The following is a 17,455-nucleotide window of genomic DNA, read 5'->3' on the forward strand; positions in this document are numbered from 1 at the left end:
CAGTTAGTTGCCAGAAGCAGGCTCTTGTAATATGTGTCCTTTTCAAGATTTATCAAAATTTGGTGAGCCGAATCTCAGGAACTTTGTGAATTCGGTTAGTTCCCAATAGGCCGCAGTAGTAATAAGTGGACTGTTCGGGATATAGAAAAATTTTCACGAATGGAATCAAAATTTCTAGGCGAATTCAGTGAGTTCCCAATGGGACATGGTTGTATGAGTGTGCTTTTAAATATATAGCAACATTTTAAGGAACGGAATCTAAGTATCATGGTGAATTCAGTAGGTTCACAATAGGATTCGCATGTAATAGGATTGTTATTCAAGATAGAACAACGTTTTAACGAACTGAAACACTGTTTCTTTGTGAATTCAGTTAGTTCCCAGTAGCAGGCTCTTGTAATATGTGTACTTTTAAAGATATATCAAAATTTGGTGAGCCGAATCTGGGTAACTTATTCAATTCGGTTAGTTCCCTATAGGCCGCAGTAGTAATAAGTGGAATTTTCGGGTTATAGAAAAATTTTCATGAATGGAATCAAAATTTCTAGGCGAATTCAGTGAGTTCCCAATGGGACATGCATGTATGAGTGTGCTTTTCAATATATAGCAACATTTTAAGGAACGGAATCTGAGTATCATGGTGAATTCAGTAGGTTCCCAATAGGATTCGCATCTAATAAGCTGGTTATTCAATATAGAGCAAGGTTTTAACGAACTGAAACACTGTTTCTTTGTGAATTCAGTTACTTCCAGTAGCAGGCTCTTGAAATATGTGTACTTTTAAAGATTTATCAAAATTTGGTGAGCCGAATCTCAGGAACTTGGTGAATTCCGTTAGTTCCCAATAGGCCGCAGTCGTAATAAGTGGACTGTTCGGGATACAGAAAAATTTTCACGAATGGAATCAAAATTTCTAGGCGAATTCAGTGAGTTCTTAATGGTACATGCTTGTATGAGTGTGCTTTTCAATATATAGCAACATTTGAAGGAACGGAATCTAAGTATCATGGTGAATTCAGTAGGTTCCCAATAGGATTCACATGTAATAAGCTTGTAATTCACGATAGAGCAAAGTTTTAGCGAACTGAAACACTGTTTCATTGTGAATTCAGTTAGTTCCCAGTACCAGGCTCTATTAATATGTGTACTTTTAAAGATTTATCAAAATTTCCTGAGCCGAATCTCAGTAACTTGGTGAATTCGGTTAGTTCCCAATAGGCCGCAGTAGTAATAATTGGACTGTTCGGGATATAGAAAAATTTTCACAAATGGAATCAAAATTTCTAGGCAAATTCAGTGAGTTCCCAATGGGACATGCTTGTATGAGTGTGCTTGCAATATATAGCAACATTTTAAGGAACGGAATCTGAGTATCATGGTGAATTCAGTAGGTTCCCAGTAGGATTCGCATGTAATAGGCTGGTAATTCAATATAGATCAAGGTTTTAACGAACTGAAACACTGTTTCTTTGTGAATTCAGTTAGTTCCCAGTACCTGCTCTTGTAATATGTGTACTTTGAAGATTTATCAAAATTTCCTGAGCCTAAGCTGAGTAACTTGGTGAATTCTGTTAGTTCCCAATAGATCGCAGTACTAATAAGTGGACTGTTCCGGATATAGAAAAATTTTCACGAATGGAATCAACATTTCTAGGCGAATTCAGTGAGTTCCCATGGGATATGCTTGTATGAGTGTGCTTTTCAATTTATAGCAACATTTAAGGAACGGAATCTAAGTATCATGGTGAATTCAGTAGGTTCCCAATAGGATTCGCATGTAATAAGATTGTTATTCAAGATAGAGCAACGTTTGAACGAACTGAACCACTGTTTCTTTGTGAATTCAGTTAGTTGCCAGAAGCAGGCTCTTGTAATATGTGTCCTTTTCAAGATTTATCAAAATTTGGTGAGCCGAATCTCAGGAACTTTGTGAATTCGGTTAGTTCCCAATAGGCCGCAGTAGTAATAAGTGGACTGTTCGGGATATAGAAAAATTTTCACGAATGGAATCAAAATTTCTAGGCGAATTCAGTGAGTTCCCAATGGGACATGGTTGTATGAGTGTGCTTTTAAATATATAGCAACATTTTAAGGAACGGAATCTAAGTATCATGGTGAATTCAGTAGGTTCACAATAGGATTCGCATGTAATAGGATTGTTATTCAAGATAGAACAACGTTTTAACGAACTGAAACACTGTTTCTTTGTGAATTCAGTTAGTTCCCAGTAGCAGGCTCTTGTAATATGTGTACTTTTAAAGATATATCAAAATTTGGTGAGCCGAATCTGGGTAACTTATTCAATTCGGTTAGTTCCCTATAGGCCGCAGTAGTAATAAGTGGAATTTTCGGGTTATAGAAAAATTTTCATGAATGGAATCAAAATTTCTAGGCGAATTCAGTGAGTTCCCAATGGGACATGCATGTATGAGTGTGCTTTTCAATATATAGCAACATTTTAAGGAACGGAATCTGAGTATCATGGTGAATTCAGTAGGTTCCCAATAGGATTCGCATCTAATAAGCTGGTTATTCAATATAGAGCAAGGTTTTAACGAACTGAAACACTGTTTCTTTGTGAATTCAGTTACTTCCAGTAGCAGGCTCTTGAAATATGTGTACTTTTAAAGATTTATCAAAATTTGGTGAGCCGAATCTCAGGAACTTGGTGAATTCCGTTAGTTCCCAATAGGCCGCAGTCGTAATAAGTGGACTGTTCGGGATACAGAAAAATTTTCACGAATGGAATCAAAATTTCTAGGCGAATTCAGTGAGTTCTTAATGGTACATGCTTGTATGAGTGTGCTTTTCAATATATAGCAACATTTGAAGGAACGGAATCTAAGTATCATGGTGAATTCAGTAGGTTCCCAATAGGATTCACATGTAATAAGCTTGTAATTCACGATAGAGCAAAGTTTTAGCGAACTGAAACACTGTTTCATTGTGAATTCAGTTAGTTCCCAGTACCAGGCTCTATTAATATGTGTACTTTTAAAGATTTATCAAAATTTCCTGAGCCGAATCTCAGTAACTTGGTGAATTCGGTTAGTTCCCAATAGGCCGCAGTAGTAATAATTGGACTGTTCGGGATATAGAAAAATTTTCACAAATGGAATCAAAATTTCTAGGCAAATTCAGTGAGTTCCCAATGGGACATGCTTGTATGAGTGTGCTTGCAATATATAGCAACATTTTAAGGAACGGAATCTGAGTATCATGGTGAATTCAGTAGGTTCCCAGTAGGATTCGCATGTAATAGGCTGGTAATTCAATATAGATCAAGGTTTTAACGAACTGAAACACTGTTTCTTTGTGAATTCAGTTAGTTCCCAGTACCTGCTCTTGTAATATGTGTACTTTGAAGATTTATCAAAATTTCCTGAGCCTAAGCTGAGTAACTTGGTGAATTCTGTTAGTTCCCAATAGATCGCAGTACTAATAAGTGGACTGTTCCGGATATAGAAAAATTTTCACGAATGGAATCAACATTTCTAGGCGAATTCAGTGAGTTCCCATGGGATATGCTTGTATGAGTGTGCTTTTCAATTTATAGCAACATTTAAGGAACGGAATCTAAGTATCATGGTGAATTCAGTAGGTTCCCAATAGGATTCGCATGTAATAAGATTGTTATTCAAGATAGAGCAACGTTTGAACGAACTGAACCACTGTTTCTTTGTGAATTCAGTTAGTTGCCAGAAGCAGGCTCTTGTAATATGTGTCCTTTTCAAGATTTATCAAAATTTGGTGAGCCGAATCTCAGGAACTTTGTGAATTCGGTTAGTTCCCAATAGGCCGCAGTAGTAATAAGTGGACTGTTCGGGATATAGAAAAATTTTCACGAATGGAATCAAAATTTCTAGGCGAATTCAGTGAGTTCCCAATGGGACATGGTTGTATGAGTGTGCTTTTAAATATATAGCAACATTTTAAGGAACGGAATCTAAGTATCATGGTGAATTCAGTAGGTTCACAATAGGATTCGCATGTAATAGGATTGTTATTCAAGATAGAACAACGTTTTAACGAACTGAAACACTGTTTCTTTGTGAATTCAGTTAGTTCCCAGTAGCAGGCTCTTGTAATATGTGTACTTTTAAAGATATATCAAAATTTGGTGAGCCGAATCTGGGTAACTTATTCAATTCGGTTAGTTCCCTATAGGCCGCAGTAGTAATAAGTGGAATTTTCGGGTTATAGAAAAATTTTCATGAATGGAATCAAAATTTCTAGGCGAATTCAGTGAGTTCCCAATGGGACATGCATGTATGAGTGTGCTTTTCAATATATAGCAACATTTTAAGGAACGGAATCTGAGTATCATGGTGAATTCAGTAGGTTCCCAATAGGATTCGCATCTAATAAGCTGGTTATTCAATATAGAGCAAGGTTTTAACGAACTGAAACACTGTTTCTTTGTGAATTCAGTTACTTCCAGTAGCAGGCTCTTGAAATATGTGTACTTTTAAAGATTTATCAAAATTTGGTGAGCCGAATCTCAGGAACTTGGTGAATTCCGTTAGTTCCCAATAGGCCGCAGTCGTAATAAGTGGACTGTTCGGGATACAGAAAAATTTTCACGAATGGAATCAAAATTTCTAGGCGAATTCAGTGAGTTCTTAATGGTACATGCTTGTATGAGTGTGCTTTTCAATATATAGCAACATTTGAAGGAACGGAATCTAAGTATCATGGTGAATTCAGTAGGTTCCCAATAGGATTCACATGTAATAAGCTTGTAATTCACGATAGAGCAACGTTTTAGCGAACTGAAACACTGTTTCATTGTGAATTCAGTTAGTTCCCAGTACCAGGCTCTATTAATATGTGTACTTTTAAAGATTTATCAAAATTTCCTGAGCCGAATCTCAGTAACTTGGTGAATTCGGTTAGTTCCCAATAGGCCGCAGTAGTAATAATTGGACTGTTCGGGATATAGAAAAATTTTCACAAATGGAATCAAAATTTCTAGGCAAATTCAGTGAGTTCCCAATGGGACATGCTTGTATGAGTGTGCTTGCAATATATAGCAACATTTTAAGGAACGGAATCTGAGTATCATGGTGAATTCAGTAGGTTCCCAGTAGGATTCGCATGTAATAGGCTGGTAATTCAATATAGATCAAGGTTTTAACGAACTGAAACACTGTTTCTTTGTGAATTCAGTTAGTTCCCAGTACCTGCTCTTGTAATATGTGTACTTTGAAGATTTATCAAAATTTCCTGAGCCTAAGCTGAGTAACTTGGTGAATTCTGTTAGTTCCCAATAGATCGCAGTACTAATAAGTGGACTGTTCCGGATATAGAAAAATTTTCACGAATGGAATCAACATTTCTAGGCGAATTCAGTGAGTTCCCATGGGATATGCTTGTATGAGTGTGCTTTTCAATTTATAGCAACATTTAAGGAACGGAATCTAAGTATCATGGTGAATTCAGTAGGTTCCCAATAGGATTCGCATGTAATAAGATTGTTATTCAAGATAGAGCAACGTTTGAACGAACTGAACCACTGTTTCTTTGTGAATTCAGTTAGTTGCCAGGAGCAGGCTCTTGTAATATGTGTCCTTTTCAAGATTTATCAAAATTTGGTGAGCCGAATCTCAGGAACTTTGTGAATTCGGTTAGTTCCCAATAGGCCGCAGTAGTAATAAGTGGACTGTTCGGGATATAGAAAAATTTTCACGAATGGAATCAAAATTTCTAGGCGAATTCAGTGAGTTCCCAATGGGACATGGTTGTATGAGTGTGCTTTTAAATATATAGCAACATTTTAAGGAACGGACTCTAAGTATCATGGTGAATTCAGTAGGTTCACAATAGGATTCGCATGTAATAGGATTGTTATTCAAGATAGAACAACGTTTTAACGAACTGAAACACTGTTTCTTTGTGAATTCAGTTAGTTCCCAGTAGCAGGCTCTTGTAATATGTGTACTTTTAAAGATATATCAAAATTTGGTGAGCCGAATCTGGGTAACTTATTCAATTCGGTTAGTTCCCTATAGGCCGCAGTAGTAATAAGTGGAATTTTCGGGTTATAGAAAAATTTTCATGAATGGAATCAAAATTTCTAGGCGAATTCATTGAGTTCTCAATGGGACATGCATGTATGAGTGTGCTTTTCAATATATAGCAACATTTTAAGGAACGGAATTTGAGTATCATGGTGAATTCAGTAGGTTCCCAATAGGATTCGCATCTAATAAGCTGGTTATTCAATATAGAGCAAGGTTTTAACGAACTGAAACACTGTTTCTTTGTGAATTCAGTTACTTCCAGTAGCAGGCTCTTGAAATATGTGTACTTTTAAAGATTTATCAAAATTTGGTGAGCCGAATCTCAGGAACTTGGTGAATTCCGTTAGTTCCCAATAGGCCGCAGTCGTAATAAGTGGACTGTTCGGGATACAGAAAAATTTTCACGAATGGAATCAAAATTTCTAGGCGAATTCAGTGAGTTCTTAATGGTACATGCTTGTATGAGTGTGCTTTTCAATATATAGCAACATTTGAAGGAACGGAATCTAAGTATCATGGTGAATTCAGTAGGTTCCCAATAGGATTCACATGTAATAAGCTTGTAATTCACGATAGAGCAACGTTTTAGCGAACTGAAACACTGTTTCATTGTGAATTCAGTTAGTTCCCAGTACCAGGCTCTATTAATATGTGTACTTTTAAAGATTTATCAAAATTTCCTGAGCCGAATCTCAGTAACTTGGTGAATTCGGTTAGTTCCCAATAGGCCGCAGTAGTAATAATTGGACTGTTCGGGATATAGAAAAATTTTCACAAATGGAATCAAAATTTCTAGGCAAATTCAGTGAGTTCCCAATGGGACATGCTTGTATGAGTGTGCTTGCAATATATAGCAACATTTTAAGGAACGGAATCTGAGTATCATGGTGAATTCAGTAGGTTCCCAGTAGGATTCGCATGTAATAGGCTGGTAATTCAATATAGATCAAGGTTTTAACGAACTGAAACACTGTTTCTTTGTGAATTCAGTTAGTTCCCAGTACCTGCTCTTGTAATATGTGTACTTTGAAGATTTATCAAAATTTCCTGAGCCTAAGCTGAGTAACTTGGTGAATTCTGTTAGTTCCCAATAGATCGCAGTACTAATAAGTGGACTGTTCCGGATATAGAAAAATTTTCACGAATGGAATCAACATTTCTAGGCGAATTCAGTGAGTTCCCATGGGATATGCTTGTATGAGTGTGCTTTTCAATTTATAGCAACATTTAAGGAACGGAATCTAAGTATCATGGTGAATTCAGTAGGTTCCCAATAGGATTCGCATGTAATAAGATTGTTATTCAAGATAGAGCAACGTTTGAACGAACTGAACCACTGTTTCTTTGTGAATTCAGTTAGTTGCCAGAAGCAGGCTCTTGTAATATGTGTCCTTTTCAAGATTTATCAAAATTTGGTGAGCCGAATCTCAGGAACTTTGTGAATTCGGTTAGTTCCCAATAGGCCGCAGTAGTAATAAGTGGACTGTTCGGGATATAGAAAAATTTTCACGAATGGAATCAAAATTTCTAGGCGAATTCAGTGAGTTCCCAATGGGACATGGTTGTATGAGTGTGCTTTTAAATATATAGCAACATTTTAAGGAACGGAATCTAAGTATCATGGTGAATTCAGTAGGTTCACAATAGGATTCGCATGTAATAGGATTGTTATTCAAGATAGAACAACGTTTTAACGAACTGAAACACTGTTTCTTTGTGAATTCAGTTAGTTCCCAGTAGCAGGCTCTTGTAATATGTGTACTTTTAAAGATATATCAAAATTTGGTGAGCCGAATCTGGGTAACTTATTCAATTCGGTTAGTTCCCTATAGGCCGCAGTAGTAATAAGTGGAATTTTCGGGTTATAGAAAAATTTTCATGAATGGAATCAAAATTTCTAGGCGAATTCAGTGAGTTCCCAATGGGACATGCATGTATGAGTGTGCTTTTCAATATATAGCAACATTTTAAGGAACGGAATCTGAGTATCATGGTGAATTCAGTAGGTTCCCAATAGGATTCGCATCTAATAAGCTGGTTATTCAATATAGAGCAAGGTTTTAACGAACTGAAACACTGTTTCTTTGTGAATTCAGTTACTTCCAGTAGCAGGCTCTTGAAATATGTGTACTTTTAAAGATTTATCAAAATTTGGTGAGCCGAATCTCAGGAACTTGGTGAATTCCGTTAGTTCCCAATAGGCCGCAGTCGTAATAAGTGGACTGTTCGGGATACAGAAAAATTTTCACGAATGGAATCAAAATTTCTAGGCGAATTCAGTGAGTTCTTAATGGTACATGCTTGTATGAGTGTGCTTTTCAATATATAGCAACATTTGAAGGAACGGAATCTAAGTATCATGGTGAATTCAGTAGGTTCCCAATAGGATTCACATGTAATAAGCTTGTAATTCACGATAGAGCAACGTTTTAGCGAACTGAAACACTGTTTCATTGTGAATTCAGTTAGTTCCCAGTACCAGGCTCTATTAATATGTGTACTTTTAAAGATTTATCAAAATTTCCTGAGCCGAATCTCAGTAACTTGGTGAATTCGGTTAGTTCCCAATAGGCCGCAGTAGTAATAATTGGACTGTTCGGGATATAGAAAAATTTTCACAAATGGAATCAAAATTTCTAGGCAAATTCAGTGAGTTCCCAATGGGACATGCTTGTATGAGTGTGCTTGCAATATATAGCAACATTTTAAGGAACGGAATCTGAGTATCATGGTGAATTCAGTAGGTTCCCAGTAGGATTCGCATGTAATAGGCTGGTAATTCAATATAGATCAAGGTTTTAACGAACTGAAACACTGTTTCTTTGTGAATTCAGTTAGTTCCCAGTACCTGCTCTTGTAATATGTGTACTTTGAAGATTTATCAAAATTTCCTGAGCCTAAGCTGAGTAACTTGGTGAATTCTGTTAGTTCCCAATAGATCGCAGTACTAATAAGTGGACTGTTCCGGATATAGAAAAATTTTCACGAATGGAATCAACATTTCTAGGCGAATTCAGTGAGTTCCCATGGGATATGCTTGTATGAGTGTGCTTTTCAATTTATAGCAACATTTAAGGAACGGAATCTAAGTATCATGGTGAATTCAGTAGGTTCCCAATAGGATTCGCATGTAATAAGATTGTTATTCAAGATAGAGCAACGTTTGAACGAACTGAACCACTGTTTCTTTGTGAATTCAGTTAGTTCCCAGTAGCAGGCTCTTGTAATATGTGTCCTTTTCAAGATTTATCAAAATTTGGTGAGCCGAATCTCAGGAACTTTGTGAATTCGGTTAGTTCCCAATAGGCCGCAGTAGTAATAAGTGGAATTTTCGGGTTATAGAAAAATTTTCATGAATGGAATCAAAATTTCTAGGCGAATTCAGTGAGTTCCCAATGGGACATGCATGTATGAGTGTGCTTTTCAATATATAGCAACATTTTAAGGAACGGAATCTGAGTATCATGGTGAATTCAGTAGGTTCCCAATAGGATTCGCATCTAATAAGCTGGTTATTCAATATAGAGCAAGGTTTTAACGAACTGAAACACTGTTTCTTTGTGAATTCAGTTACTTCCAGTAGCAGGCTCTTGAAATATGTGTACTTTTAAAGATTTATCAAAATTTGGTGAGCCGAATCTCAGGAACTTGGTGAATTCCGTTAGTTCCCAATAGGCCGCAGTCGTAATAAGTGGACTGTTCGGGATACAGAAAAATTTTCACGAATGGAATCAAAATTTCTAGGCGAATTCAGTGAGTTCTTAATGGTACATGCTTGTATGAGTGTGCTTTTCAATATATAGCAACATTTGAAGGAACGGAATCTAAGTATCATGGTGAATTCAGTAGGTTCCCAATAGGATTCACATGTAATAAGCTTGTAATTCACGATAGAGCAACGTTTTAGCGAACTGAAACACTGTTTCATTGTGAATTCAGTTAGTTCCCAGTACCAGGCTCTATTAATATGTGTACTTTTAAAGATTTATCAAAATTTCCTGAGCCGAATCTCAGTAACTTGGTGAATTCGGTTAGTTCCCAATAGGCCGCAGTAGTAATAATTGGACTGTTCGGGATATAGAAAAATTTTCACAAATGGAATCAAAATTTCTAGGCAAATTCAGTGAGTTCCCAATGGGACATGCTTGTATGAGTGTGCTTGCAATATATAGCAACATTTTAAGGAACGGAATCTGAGTATCATGGTGAATTCAGTAGGTTCCCAGTAGGATTCGCATGTAATAGGCTGGTAATTCAATATAGATCAAGGTTTTAACGAACTGAAACACTGTTTCTTTGTGAATTCAGTTAGTTCCCAGTACCTGCTCTTGTAATATGTGTACTTTGAAGATTTATCAAAATTTCCTGAGCCTAAGCTGAGTAACTTGGTGAATTCTGTTAGTTCCCAATAGATCGCAGTACTAATAAGTGGACTGTTCCGGATATAGAAAAATTTTCACGAATGGAATCAACATTTCTAGGCGAATTCAGTGAGTTCCCATGGGATATGCTTGTATGAGTGTGCTTTTCAATTTATAGCAACATTTAAGGAACGGAATCTAAGTATCATGGTGAATTCAGTAGGTTCCCAATAGGATTCGCATGTAATAAGATTGTTATTCAAGATAGAGCAACGTTTGAACGAACTGAACCACTGTTTCTTTGTGAATTCAGTTAGTTGCCAGAAGCAGGCTCTTGTAATATGTGTCCTTTTCAAGATTTATCAAAATTTGGTGAGCCGAATCTCAGGAACTTTGTGAATTCGGTTAGTTCCCAATAGGCCGCAGTAGTAATAAGTGGACTGTTCGGGATATAGAAAAATTTTCACGAATGGAATCAAAATTTCTAGGCGAATTCAGTGAGTTCCCAATGGGACATGGTTGTATGAGTGTGCTTTTAAATATATAGCAACATTTTAAGGAACGGAATCTAAGTATCATGGTGAATTCAGTAGGTTCACAATAGGATTCGCATGTAATAGGATTGTTATTCAAGATAGAACAACGTTTTAACGAACTGAAACACTGTTTCTTTGTGAATTCAGTTAGTTCCCAGTAGCAGGCTCTTGTAATATGTGTACTTTTAAAGATATATCAAAATTTGGTGAGCCGAATCTGGGTAACTTATTCAATTCGGTTAGTTCCCTATAGGCCGCAGTAGTAATAAGTGGAATTTTCGGGTTATAGAAAAATTTTCATGAATGGAATCAAAATTTCTAGGCGAATTCAGTGAGTTCCCAATGGGACATGCATGTATGAGTGTGCTTTTCAATATATAGCAACATTTTAAGGAACGGAATCTGAGTATCATGGTGAATTCAGTAGGTTCCCAATAGGATTCGCATCTAATAAGCTGGTTATTCAATATAGAGCAAGGTTTTAACGAACTGAAACACTGTTTCTTTGTGAATTCAGTTACTTCCAGTAGCAGGCTCTTGAAATATGTGTACTTTTAAAGATTTATCAAAATTTGGTGAGCCGAATCTCAGGAACTTGGTGAATTCCGTTAGTTCCCAATAGGCCGCAGTCGTAATAAGTGGACTGTTCGGGATACAGAAAAATTTTCACGAATGGAATCAAAATTTCTAGGCGAATTCAGTGAGTTCTTAATGGTACATGCTTGTATGAGTGTGCTTTTCAATATATAGCAACATTTGAAGGAACGGAATCTAAGTATCATGGTGAATTCAGTAGGTTCCCAATAGGATTCACATGTAATAAGCTTGTAATTCACGATAGAGCAACGTTTTAGCGAACTGAAACACTGTTTCATTGTGAATTCAGTTAGTTCCCAGTACCAGGCTCTATTAATATGTGTACTTTTAAAGATTTATCAAAATTTCCTGAGCCGAATCTCAGTAACTTGGTGAATTCGGTTAGTTCCCAATAGGCCGCAGTAGTAATAATTGGACTGTTCGGGATATAGAAAAATTTTCACAAATGGAATCAAAATTTCTAGGCAAATTCAGTGAGTTCCCAATGGGACATGCTTGTATGAGTGTGCTTGCAATATATAGCAACATTTTAAGGAACGGAATCTGAGTATCATGGTGAATTCAGTAGGTTCCCAGTAGGATTCGCATGTAATAGGCTGGTAATTCAATATAGATCAAGGTTTTAACGAACTGAAACACTGTTTCTTTGTGAATTCAGTTAGTTCCCAGTACCTGCTCTTGTAATATGTGTACTTTGAAGATTTATCAAAATTTCCTGAGCCTAAGCTGAGTAACTTGGTGAATTCTGTTAGTTCCCAATAGATCGCAGTACTAATAAGTGGACTGTTCCGGATATAGAAAAATTTTCACGAATGGAATCAACATTTCTAGGCGAATTCAGTGAGTTCCCATGGGATATGCTTGTATGAGTGTGCTTTTCAATTTATAGCAACATTTAAGGAACGGAATCTAAGTATCATGGTGAATTCAGTAGGTTCCCAATAGGATTCGCATGTAATAAGATTGTTATTCAAGATAGAGCAACGTTTGAACGAACTGAACCACTGTTTCTTTGTGAATTCAGTTAGTTGCCAGAAGCAGGCTCTTGTAATATGTGTCCTTTTCAAGATTTATCAAAATTTGGTGAGCCGAATCTCAGGAACTTTGTGAATTCGGTTAGTTCCCAATAGGCCGCAGTAGTAATAAGTGGACTGTTCGGGATATAGAAAAATTTTCACGAATGGAATCAAAATTTCTAGGCGAATTCAGTGAGTTCCCAATGGGACATGGTTGTATGAGTGTGCTTTTAAATATATAGCAACATTTTAAGGAACGGAATCTAAGTATCATGGTGAATTCAGTAGGTTCACAATAGGATTCGCATGTAATAGGATTGTTATTCAAGATAGAACAACGTTTTAACGAACTGAAACACTGTTTCTTTGTGAATTCAGTTAGTTCCCAGTAGCAGGCTCTTGTAATATGTGTACTTTTAAAGATATATCAAAATTTGGTGAGCCGAATCTGGGTAACTTATTCAATTCGGTTAGTTCCCTATAGGCCGCAGTAGTAATAAGTGGAATTTTCGGGTTATAGAAAAATTTTCATGAATGGAATCAAAATTTCTAGGCGAATTCAGTGAGTTCCCAATGGGACATGCATGTATGAGTGTGCTTTTCAATATATAGCAACATTTTAAGGAACGGAATCTGAGTATCATGGTGAATTCAGTAGGTTCCCAATAGGATTCGCATCTAATAAGCTGGTTATTCAATATAGAGCAAGGTTTTAACGAACTGAAACACTGTTTCTTTGTGAATTCAGTTACTTCCAGTAGCAGGCTCTTGAAATATGTGTACTTTTAAAGATTTATCAAAATTTGGTGAGCCGAATCTCAGGAACTTGGTGAATTCCGTTAGTTCCCAATAGGCCGCAGTCGTAATAAGTGGACTGTTCGGGATACAGAAAAATTTTCACGAATGGAATCAAAATTTCTAGGCGAATTCAGTGAGTTCTTAATGGTACATGCTTGTATGAGTGTGCTTTTCAATATATAGCAACATTTGAAGGAACGGAATCTAAGTATCATGGTGAATTCAGTAGGTTCCCAATAGGATTCACATGTAATAAGCTTGTAATTCACGATAGAGCAACGTTTTAGCGAACTGAAACACTGTTTCATTGTGAATTCAGTTAGTTCCCAGTACCAGGCTCTATTAATATGTGTACTTTTAAAGATTTATCAAAATTTCCTGAGCCGAATCTCAGTAACTTGGTGAATTCGGTTAGTTCCCAATAGGCCGCAGTAGTAATAATTGGACTGTTCGGGATATAGAAAAATTTTCACAAATGGAATCAAAATTTCTAGGCAAATTCAGTGAGTTCCCAATGGGACATGCTTGTATGAGTGTGCTTGCAATATATAGCAACATTTTAAGGAACGGAATCTGAGTATCATGGTGAATTCAGTAGGTTCCCAGTAGGATTCGCATGTAATAGGCTGGTAATTCAATATAGATCAAGGTTTTAACGAACTGAAACACTGTTTCTTTGTGAATTCAGTTAGTTCCCAGTACCTGCTCTTGTAATATGTGTACTTTGAAGATTTATCAAAATTTCCTGAGCCTAAGCTGAGTAACTTGGTGAATTCTGTTAGTTCCCAATAGATCGCAGTACTAATAAGTGGACTGTTCCGGATATAGAAAAATTTTCACGAATGGAATCAACATTTCTAGGCGAATTCAGTGAGTTCCCATGGGATATGCTTGTATGAGTGTGCTTTTCAATTTATAGCAACATTTAAGGAACGGAATCTAAGTATCATGGTGAATTCAGTAGGTTCCCAATAGGATTCGCATGTAATAAGATTGTTATTCAAGATAGAGCAACGTTTGAACGAACTGAACCACTGTTTCTTTGTGAATTCAGTTAGTTGCCAGAAGCAGGCTCTTGTAATATGTGTCCTTTTCAAGATTTATCAAAATTTGGTGAGCCGAATCTCAGGAACTTTGTGAATTCGGTTAGTTCCCAATAGGCCGCAGTAGTAATAAGTGGACTGTTCGGGATATAGAAAAATTTTCACGAATGGAATCAAAATTTCTAGGCGAATTCAGTGAGTTCCCAATGGGACATGGTTGTATGAGTGTGCTTTTAAATATATAGCAACATTTTAAGGGACGGAATCTAAGTATCATGGTGAATTCAGTAGGTTCACAATAGGATTCGCATGTAATAGGATTGTTATTCAAGATAGAACAACGTTTTAACGAACTGAAACACTGTTTCTTTGTGAATTCAGTTAGTTCCCAGTAGCAGGCTCTTGTAATATGTGTACTTTTAAAGATATATCAAAATTTGGTGAGCCGAATCTGGGTAACTTATTCAATTCGGTTAGTTCCCTATAGGCCGCAGTAGTAATAAGTGGAATTTTCGGGTTATAGAAAAATTTTCATGAATGGAATCAAAATTTCTAGGCGAATTCAGTGAGTTCCCAATGGGACATGCATGTATGAGTGTGCTTTTCAATATATAGCAACATTTTAAGGAACGGAATCTGAGTATCATGGTGAATTCAGTAGGTTCCCAATAGGATTCGCATCTAATAAGCTGGTTATTCAATATAGAGCAAGGTTTTAACGAACTGAAACACTGTTTCTTTGTGAATTCAGTTACTTCCAGTAGCAGGCTCTTGAAATATGTGTACTTTTAAAGATTTATCAAAATTTGGTGAGCCGAATCTCAGGAACTTGGTGAATTCCGTTAGTTCCCAATAGGCCGCAGTCGTAATAAGTGGACTGTTCGGGATACAGAAAAATTTTCACGAATGGAATCAAAATTTCTAGGCGAATTCAGTGAGTTCTTAATGGTACATGCTTGTATGAGTGTGCTTTTCAATATATAGCAACATTTGAAGGAACGGAATCTAAGTATCATGGTGAATTCAGTAGGTTCCCAATAGGATTCACATGTAATAAGCTTGTAATTCACGATAGAGCAACGTTTTAGCGAACTGAAACACTGTTTCATTGTGAATTCAGTTAGTTCCCAGTACCAGGCTCTATTAATATGTGTACTTTTAAAGATTTATCAAAATTTCCTGAGCCGAATCTCAGTAACTTGGTGAATTCGGTTAGTTCCCAATAGGCCGCAGTAGTAATAATTGGACTGTTCGGGATATAGAAAAATTTTCACAAATGGAATCAAAATTTCTAGGCAAATTCAGTGAGTTCCCAATGGGACATGCTTGTATGAGTGTGCTTGCAATATATAGCAACATTTTAAGGAACGGAATCTGAGTATCATGGTGAATTCAGTAGGTTCCCAGTAGGATTCGCATGTAATAGGCTGGTAATTCAATATAGATCAAGGTTTTAACGAACTGAAACACTGTTTCTTTGTGAATTCAGTTAGTTCCCAGTACCTGCTCTTGTAATATGTGTACTTTGAAGATTTATCAAAATTTCCTGAGCCTAAGCTGAGTAACTTGGTGAATTCTGTTAGTTCCCAATAGATCGCAGTACTAATAAGTGGACTGTTCCGGATATAGAAAAATTTTCACGAATGGAATCAACATTTCTAGGCGAATTCAGTGAGTTCCCATGGGATATGCTTGTATGAGTGTGCTTTTCAATTTATAGCAACATTTAAGGAACGGAATCTAAGTATCATGGTGAATTCAGTAGGTTCCCAATAGGATTCGCATGTAATAAGATTGTTATTCAAGATAGAGCAACGTTTGAACGAACTGAACCACTGTTTCTTTGTGAATTCAGTTAGTTGCCAGAAGCAGGCTCTTGTAATATGTGTCCTTTTCAAGATTTATCAAAATTTGGTGAGCCGAATCTCAGGAACTTTGTGAATTCGGTTAGTTCCCAATAGGCCGCAGTAGTAATAAGTGGACTGTTCGGGATATAGAAAAATTTTCACGAATGGAATCAAAATTTCTAGGCGAATTCAGTGAGTTCCCAATGGGACATGGTTGTATGAGTGTGCTTTTAAATATATAGCAACATTTTAAGGAACGGAATCTAAGTATCATGGTGAATTCAGTAGGTTCACAATAGGATTCGCATGTAATAGGATTGTTATTCAAGATAGAACAACGTTTTAACGAACTGAAACACTGTTTCTTTGTGAATTCAGTTAGTTCCCAGTAGCAGGCTCTTGTAATATGTGTACTTTTAAAGATATATCAAAATTTGGTGAGCCGAATCTGGGTAACTTATTCAATTCGGTTAGTTCCCTATAGGCCGCAGTAGTAATAAGTGGAATTTTCGGGTTATAGAAAAATTTTCATGAATGGAATCAAAATTTCTAGGCGAATTCAGTGAGTTCCCCATGGGACATGCATGTATGAGTGTGCTTTTCAATATATAGCAACATTTTAAGGAACGGAATCTGAGTATCATGGTGAATTCAGTAGGTTCCCAATAGGATTCGCATCTAATAAGCTGGTTATTCAATATAGAGCAAGGTTTTAACGAACTGAAACACTGTTTCTTTGTGAATTCAGTTACTTCCAGTAGCAGGCTCTTGAAATATGTGTACTTTTAAAGATTTATCAAAATTTGGTGAGCCGAATCTCAGGAACTTGGTGAATTCCGTTAGTTCCCAATAGGCCGCAGTCGTAATAAGTGGACTGTTCGGGATACAGAAAAATTTTCACGAATGGAATCAAAATTTCTAGGCGAATTCAGTGAGTTCTTAATGGTACATGCTTGTATGAGTGTGCTTTTCAATATATAGCAACATTTGAAGGAACGGAATCTAAGTATCATGGTGAAATCAGTAGGTTCCCAATAGGATTCACATGTAATAAGCTTGTAATTCACGATAGAGCAACGTTTTAACGAACTGAAACACTGTTTCATTGTGAATTCAGTTAGTTCCCAGTACCAGGCTCTATTAATATGTGTACTTTTAAAGATTTATCAAAATTTCCTGAGCCGAATCTCAGTAACTTGGTGAATTCGATTAGTTCCCCGTAGTCCGCAGTAGT

Source organism: Rattus norvegicus, chromosome 9 (genome assembly GCF_021556685.1).
Source record: "Rattus norvegicus strain SHRSP/BbbUtx chromosome 9, alternate assembly SHRSP_T2T, whole genome shotgun sequence".
In the NCBI taxonomy this organism is placed as follows: Eukaryota; Metazoa; Chordata; class Mammalia; order Rodentia; family Muridae; genus Rattus; species Rattus norvegicus.